We start from the raw sequence: 9,307 nt of genomic DNA on the forward strand, positions 1-9,307 counted from the left end.
CACATCAGGAAAATGCTGGGGCTGTACCTTAATTAAGGCCACGGCCGCTTCCTTCCCACTCCTAGCCTTTTCCTGTCCCATCGTCGCCATAAGACCTATCTGTGTCGGTGCGACGTAAAACAACTAGCAAAAAAAAAGTTCTTCACCCTTACACATTCTAAGCATATGTGCAGGCGGCCAAGTCTTCGTCTGAATATAAATAATAATAATAACAATTTCGTGTGGCTATTTCTCGCCGAATGCAGCCCTTGTAAGGTAGACCCTCCGATGAGGGTGGGCGGCATCTGCCATGTGTAGGTAACTGAGTGTTATTGTGGTGGAGGATAGTGTTGTGTGTGGTGTGTGAGTTGCAGGGATGTTGGGGACAGCACAAACACCCAGCCCCCGAGCCACTGGAATTAACCAATGAAGGTTAAAATCCCCAACCCGGCTGGGAATCGAACCCGGGACCCTCTGAACCGAAGGCCAGTACGCTGACCATTCAGCCAACGAGTCGGACGTCGGAATATAAATGAGCCATATCAAAACTCAATGCTGAAAACATTCTCTCCCCCCACCCCCAACTTCCGGGTTCATCACCTCCACATCCATCCTCACCACCACCACCACCACATTTAAGTACAACTCAAAATTACGACGTAAACCGTGCATAAACGTTGGTAGAAGTTCCGTGTAGAACTTCAATAAGGTGCCGCGAAGCGTGGCTCATTGGAAACAGAGCGGAAGAGATGAATGTTATAGACTAGTGAACAGGATAATGTGGAGAAGAGAAGAGAAGATGATTCTCCCCGTTACAAGGCACTAAATGCTAATATCTCTCTTTCTCATGCTATTAACATTCCACTCTTTACTAAACTTCAGGTAACTGAAACGATGTGATTCACTCCGAAACATATAATTTATATAGGGAAAATTTTACGACATTTTCATTTCTTTGTCGATGCAGTAATTCAAGTGTCCTTTATCTCAGGCTATAACATAATTAATATTTTACCGTTATCTCACTTCCGAGTATGCGAGAGTATCGGGGAACGGTCAATACACGTGGACGCTGTGAAAAATGTCGCTCATACCGTCATTGCTTTTAAGTCAAAGAGGAAATGTGGTCGTGGTGGCAATTATTGTTTTAAGAGGAAGTACAACTTCGCAACCGGAGAAAGAAATGTAAGAGGTTCGATCCTTATTTTAACATACCACCATAAGAAAGGGAAGAGTCATGAAAGGCGTGAACATTAAAGACAGCGTTTTATTTTTATTTTTTTCCTTTTTTCAAAACCTAACACCGTCAGGGTCGGAAAGGAACAGGAGTTAACCAAGGAAAGACTGATAGGAAAGTTGCAAATGAGGAGTCAAAGAGAGTACGGGAGGAATGAAATATACTGTATAGTCATTTACACGCTCGGTAGTAAGCTTCATTCCATCGTCCCTGGGCGATTTGACTTTTCCTACAACCACACAACTTTAATGTCACTGTTTAAATAGGTACTTAACCCACGAGATAGGAAGTTAACAACATAATTCGCGTTATTATTGCCATGTGTAAGGGAAATCGTTATAGAACTGAATTCTGTTTAATGCATAACAAATTACCACTTTTATAAATCCATTAGCTGTAGTACCCGGCGTTGCCCGGATAGTTTTTGAATGTTTACCTTTATGATTTGTATTACCAGTTAGTAATGTGTAAAGTGAATTTTTATTGAATTCCTTTTTAACTTGCAGATCGATATGTTACGACTATTAAGTAGTTTTAGAATTATTTAGATATGTTTGATTTCAAGTTTTAGATTACTTAATCTTCGAGTAAAACTTGCTCCATATGGAAGCTCGAATCGACTGGGAATTATTTGATCCTGCCAAAAATTAATAGGTGATAACTATATGTATTTAGCCGTCGCACTGTAGATACGAGGTACAGGATTTCGAATGTCAATGAGACAATCCCACTCTCGCTCCCCACCCGTAAGATATAAAAAATCTGGATTTTCACTATTCATCTCCACGCCATCCCAAACGGGAGTGAACATGAACTTTAAAATATTCGGAGTGTCACTATTCATTTCAGCGAACACGAAAACTATAGATTCGATACTATTCTAGATAATTTTTACCTTACCCTTCACCCCCTGCCCATAAGGGTGCTAGGGGTGTCTTACCCTCACGCTGTTTGTTTCCTAATACTAAGTCATAAGTGTACCAAATTTGGTTGGAATCGCTCCAGTAGTTTAGGAGGAGATGTAATACACACACACGTGCAAACAAACAATGCCATTTATATATTTTAAATTATTATTTTTATACTTCACTCCCTTTCCATCCCCGCCCAAAGGAGTCCCATCAGTGTCTTACACAACAGCATGCTTTTTCCAGATAGTAAATCATATGTGTACTAATTTTGGTTGGCAGCTATGCCCAAACGTACCTGCATAATCTCGCTGCTCTAGAATCCTGGAGCTGACGTTGTCATAGTTACGGCAGTTCATTTCTTTTATCCGATTCCTAGAGCAGGGGTAATGTGGTGCCAATATCTCCATAACGGTCGGTTTTAGGGACTTAAAACATGGTTTTCGGGCCCGTACGCCTTACCGAGTTTTGTTCTTTGCATTAAAGGTCTTAAAATGAGCTTTGTCTCGTCCTTGTACGATATTTTGCCTATATTAGCCTGTTATTTTTATATCTCCCCCTGTCGCCCCCCCCCACCCTCGAATTGTTTTGAAAATAAAATACAGCCCATGTTACTCACTGGCAATGTAGATTTCTATAGGTGAAGTAATTTTTAAAAACGGTTCAGTAGTTTTTGAGTCTATCCGTTACAAACACATATACAAATTTTTCCTCTTTATAACATTATAGATTAGTAAACGGAAACAGGGAAAGTATTCCTAGACATAAGGAAAGGGTCGTACGAGCTGAGATCCGAATGTTTATGAATGTAATATAGATTTTAACGTGAATAATTTAAACACCAGTATGTAACATCCGTGATTACTTTTTGTTGGTTAAGTTCGGGTTCACCCTGAATATCTATTAAATTAATTCCATTCCTTTCCTTGCAGTACTTCTAGAGTTTAACACTAACAACGTTATGTCGTCATTAGTTGATGCCTAGTTTCCTGTACTCTCAACGCTCCCTAGTCCACTCCGCTTTCCTTAATGTACCTCCCAGTAACCCTTCTAAAACAGTCCAAACTTCCATGTGCCCTTAGCCATTCAAGTGAAGGCCATCTGACCGTAAATTCCCATCTACCCACCCATTAAATCTACAAATATCACACCCCCCTTTCCCACATACCCAATCCATAGTCTCATTTATATCCCGAATTACCATCCAGTCAGTATCCCACCTATACAGTATCCCACTGATAATTTCCGCTCCCTTAAACTTATCCCGTGCTGTCATAATCAGATCCTTCACATCCCAGGAACAGACCGACGTTCACCAACAATTCACAAGTGGCTGGTAAGTGTGTTCATTAAAGATGATTTATGAAAATCATCCTAAGAGAGTGTTGTCTTAAAAATTACCAGGTCCTTTACTGATTTATCTAATCAGGTTTGAAATTATTCAAATACCATAAACAAATACAGTTTCTTTTTCACATATTTCATTGACTCCCAAATTCATACAAATTTTTTCCACAATACAAATATAAGAAATTTTAATTCTGTTGTAGCCTGTTTCTGATACTATTTTAGTGAATACAGAGAAATTATAAATTTTCAGTGTAAATACAATTATAATTTTGTTTGCACACTGAGTATTTTCCCCTCATCTAAGATGCTATAGAGAGAGATGTACGCACCGTTGAACCCGCTCCGAAAAATCTTCGTGCATTAGGGGAGGCTGTGCAGTGGTCATGAAAGAGTATGACTTCCTACTCTTCCGGTATCTTGCGGAACAATCCCGAAGGACCATGGTCTAGCAAGTGACCGCTGCTCATCCCGAAGACCTGCAGTTTACGAGGTGTTGTGGGGTCAGGAAGACGAATCCTCTTGGTCGTTATTCTTGGCTTTCTAGACCGGAGCCGCCATTTTAATGTCAGATAGCTCCACAATTGCAATCACGGAGGCTGAGTGGTCTTCTAACCAACCCTTAGATTCAGGTGAAAATCCCTGACCTGGTCTGTAAACGAACCCTGGGCCTCCAGGTAAGAGGCAGGCGTGCTACCTCTATACCGCAAGACAGGAGAACACATAAATAGGATTTGCTTATAAAACGTTTAACAACGAATGAGCTGGTCGCACGATTCAGGTCACGTAGCTGTGAGCTTGCATTCGGGAGTTGGTAGATTCGAGCTCAACTGCCAGCAGCCCTGAAAATGGTTTCCCGTGGCTTCCTTTTTCAAACCAGGAAAATGCTGGAGCTGTATCCTAATTAAGGCCACGGCCACTATCATCCTATTCCTAGCCCTTTCGCATCGTTGCGTCTCCGAAAACTTTCATTGCGACAGTGTGATGTTAAACCAATAGAAAGTAAAAAAAAAAAAAAGGAAAAAAAAGGGAAATTTGACAGAAACATCTTTATACCTTCTTGCTTTAAAGTTGAGCTTCAGTTGTCTTGATTAACATATTTACGTAACTGTGTTATTCTTCTGAAACCCATAGCCACATGTTTTGAGACTGTGGCTCTAAGAGTTCAAATCAAAATTAGAAGAGTAGTCTTACATTTATGTGCTGAATTTTTTTCCGTTATGTGCATTATGAATACGTTTGTAATTGACTTGTTTTATGTTTATACATTTTTATAAATATCATTTACTTAATTATGTACTTATTCGCTAAACGGTTAAAATAAATACAACTCCTATCTCCAGATTGTTTGCATATATTTGCGAGAAAATTTATCTAAGCACTGCTTGTTACTCTCCTAACACAATAAGTTGGAACTAAGTAAAAGTATAGGCGAAGTATTTAGACAAAAATCTGTATATTTAATGGCAAAGCAATGTTTTCTTCTTCACTTCTTCTACCGCTTTCCCCATATCATTGGTGTCATGGTTGTGAACTGAGGCGCACATTTGTATTTGGCCCTGTTTTATGGCCGGATGCCCTTCCAGGCACCAACCCTACATGGAGGGATGTAATGCCTATTGCGTGTTTCTGTGGTGGTGGGTAGTGTGGTGTGTTGTCTGAAAATGAAGACAGATGCTGGGACAGATAAAAACACCCAATCTCCGGGCCAGAAGAATTAATCAGAAGCGATTAAAATCCCGACCAAGCTGGGAATAAAACCCGAGACACTCTGAACGGAAGGGCAGTGTACTGACCATTCATCCAACGAGTCGGATAATGGCAAAACTATACATTATCATAAAATACCATGGCACAGGTAGATGTATACAAGGTTTGCCGCTTTTGGCTCATCGGCTCGGTCAGTTTTCGTATCAAAAAGTGTACACACATCTAGGTACTTATTTCTGAGAATAATTGCTATACCATTCACAGGCAAGAGACCACACATGTCTCATCAGGGCAAAGGATTCCGCAGCTTAAATACAGGTTTACAGCATGTAAACGTATGAACATAAATCCCACTGCAATTCTTTGCATGAAATCTGTGTGGTCACGAAATCCACAGAATAGCAGAAGAGATAAATCTCTAATTTCGAGAAGTTAATAACATGATATCATATGTGAAAAGCATGTACTACGTTAATGTTTATTCATATTCTTCCGCTACTTTCATCACAGCGTGATGGGGTCGCGGGTTCGAAATGTGTCGAACATGTAGACGTCTCCCTATTACGACGACTAGATGCCCATTCTGCTGCTAACCCCCATTTGGAGGGATTCATTTTACTATTGTGAGTTTCTGTACTGGTTGGTAGCATAGTGTGTTACGTGAATATAAAAGAAGTGTGTTGAGACAGACACAAACACCCAGTCCGTAAGTCGTAGGAATTAACCAGATGTGATTGAAATCCTCGACCTGGCCGGCAAACAAAACTGGGAACCTCTGTAGCCGAAGGCCTCGATGCTGATCATTCATCGAAAGAGCCGGACTTTTAAAGCGCATTGCTGAGTTACAATTTTCTAATAGATACTTCGTGAAACGTGACACCCTCGTAATCACCTAACGAGTTACGTGGTCTGAAGCAGCTGTTCACTACTGTAGTATGGAAGTAATGAGGACGGTATGTAGCCTGCCGTTCAGTTCTCACTTAGTTCCTTTCGTCACATTTGATTGTTTTTAAATTTGTATAATGATGTTATTTGCTCTACGTCCTACTAACTACTCTTACGGTTTTCGGAGACGCCGAGGTGCCGGAATTTAGTCCCGCAGGAGTTCTCTTACTTGGCAGTAAATCTACCGACACGAGGCTGTCGTATTTGAGCACCTTCAAATACCACCGGACTGAGCCAGGATCGAACCTGCCAAGTTGGGGATAGAAGGCCAGCGCCACAACCGTCTGAACCACTCAGCACGGCGAGTTCCAATTTTACTACATATACAGAATCCTCGAGGAAAACTAACTCAGAAGCAGAAAGTTCGTTCACATTTAGAGCCATTTCTGGAAATTGCCATCCGTAATAACTATTTTGTAGAAGAGAGCACAACCACTGAATACTGCGCATTACTCATTTTACAGTAACTCATTACCAGTAGACTTGAGAATAGCTAGTTCCATATAACATCAGGATACAACGCACGTGTCACGTGTCGAAGAATGAAACTGGGAATGACAATTTTCTCCAAAATTATCATAATTTAAAAACAGATACACCACTGAATTTGCCTAAATTAACACTACTGTCCTAGCTCCCTCTGTGGAGGATCAGTAGTAGAGTATCGGCATTCAGATTCTAAAATAGCAGGTACAAACCCGTCTGAGGTAGCCGGATTTTTGAAGGCTGGAAAAGAGACCACTCGACACTTCATGTCGTATTATATCAGCACGCAAAAGATTTCTTATATTGGCGTATCCTGGTATCAAGACGTGGGCTACCACTAGACTTAGGCTACCCCTTTTCGATAGTTGGTTTAGGGAACATCAAGGCATAAGCATTTTGAGCTGCATCCAACAGCCAACGGAGCTGCCCACTGTGTTGTCTAGGATGCCTCACAAGCTACTGCCCTGGCCTCTGCCACCGTCAATACTCAACACCTGATCAATCGAGTTGGTAGCCTAAGGTTTAGCAAACTGAAGTCCAGCTTTGAGGCTAAATGGATAGAATGCTTGCCTTTGGTCCGACGACCCCGGTTCAATTTTCAGAATCAACCCCCTCATACTGTTAATTCCCCTGGCGTGGGAACTGGGTGTTTATGACGTCTTCGCCATTCATTTTATCCTCATTAGGTCACCACCAAACCTATGTAGATGCCATACACTATTATTATTATTATTACTATTATTATTATTATTATTATTATTATTATTATTATTATTATTATTATTATTATTATTATTATTATTATTATTATTATTATTATTAACATCATCATAATCGTTAAATAACAATGTTGAATTTTACAGCGGTCGTACCCATCGTTCAATTATCTTCCTCGGAAGATCAGTGGTGGTGTCTGACCCATGATCACGGGTTCGATTCCAACTAACAAAAGAGAACACTAAACCTGAAAGATTGCGTTTCATTTTAGCAGATCTACCAATAAAAAGAAAACTATATTACTCCTATAACAGCAGCCCTGCAGTGTCTTCCTACAAGGATGTAGAAGTAAACTGGAGTGAAATACCACCACTCCGTTATCTATATATTCAAGACAGAAGGATGAGGTGAGGAAATATATACGATGAGTAACGCATGGTGATAGTAGTGGCGATCTGACGGACCGAAGCCTAGCACAGCTATCCTCCGCCGGTCCCCGCAACTGTAGGCAGACAGCAGCAAGCCGCGTGAGGCGAGTCGATGGGAAGGGACGAGAGTCTGGGCTGTAATATCAGTCTCCGAAGCCTTGTTCTCAGAAATACGTGCGACATGTTTTCTCATTGCTTTCAAGGTTTGCAAATGGAACAATGTGTCAGATGCTTACAATATAATGTGCTTTAGATTCCCATCGCTCGCATTTGAGGTTTGGGCTTCACTGATAGCCTTGGTAGCCCTCAGTATACGCCATTGATTTCTTACGACACATTTGATATCTACGCGAAAAAATAAAACTCAGTCATAGATCGACCAACACATATCCGATTTTCTGCCACCTGAAAAAGTAAACGAAACGTTGAAGTAGATATGCACACATCCTATATGGTATCAAATCAAGGTATATTATTATTATTATTATTATTATTATTATTATTATTATTATTATTATTATTATTATTATTATTATTATTATAAGACGTCTCTTCCTATGTTACAAATTGTGAGATACAAGGGTTTGCCCGAATTTTTGCATGCAAAAGTTCCTTAAGCCGGCCCCGTGGTGTAGGGTTAGCGTATCTACCTCTTACCAGAGGCGCTGGGTTCGATTCCGGGCCAGATCAAGGATTCTAGCCTGGATCTGAAGGCTGGTTCAAGGTCTACTCTGCGTGCGTGATTACAGTTGAGGGGCTATCTGACGGCGAGATGGCGGCTCCGGTCTGGGAAAGTGGGAAACCTACAATAACGGCCTAGAGCATTCGTTGTGTTGGCCACACGACACTACATAATCTGTAGGTCTTCGGGTTGAGCAGCGGTCGCTTGGTAGACCATGACCCTTCTGAGATGTAGCGCCATGCTGTTTCGGTTTTTAGGAATTCATTAATATTGAGGATACTGTGACACGGAATTTAATTTAATGACGATATTATTATGAATTTTACGTCCGACTCCTTGGCTGAATGGTCAGCGTTGAGGCTTTCGGTTCGGAGGGCTCCGGGTTCAATTCCCGGCCGGGTCGGGGATTTTAACTGCATTTGATTATTATGTCTCAGGGATTGAGTGTTCGTGTTTATTCCAACACTCTCCTACTCATATTCACACAACACAACACACCACATTAACCAACCACCAAAGAAACACGCAATAGTGAGTAAATCCCTGCATATAGGGTCGGCGTCGCGATCATCCAGCCGTAAAACACTGCCAAATCCTTTCGTGTGACATAGTTCGCAACCGCGACCACATAGGTTTGGGAAATACGGTAGAAAAAAGAATAATATTATTTGCTTTACGTCCCACAAATTATTTTATCGGTTTTCGGGGACGCCGAGGAGCCGGAATTTAGTCCCTCAGGAGTTCTTTTACGTGCCAGAAAATTACCAGCGCTTCAACAGTCTAAGCCACTCAGCCGGGAAGAAGGAAAAAAAGAAGAAGATTGTTATGTATTGTACGTTCCACCAACTTTGTACTTTCACAGTTAGAA

This window comes from Anabrus simplex, chromosome 3, assembly GCF_040414725.1.
Source record: "Anabrus simplex isolate iqAnaSimp1 chromosome 3, ASM4041472v1, whole genome shotgun sequence".
NCBI classification, from domain to species: Eukaryota; Metazoa; Arthropoda; class Insecta; order Orthoptera; family Tettigoniidae; genus Anabrus; species Anabrus simplex.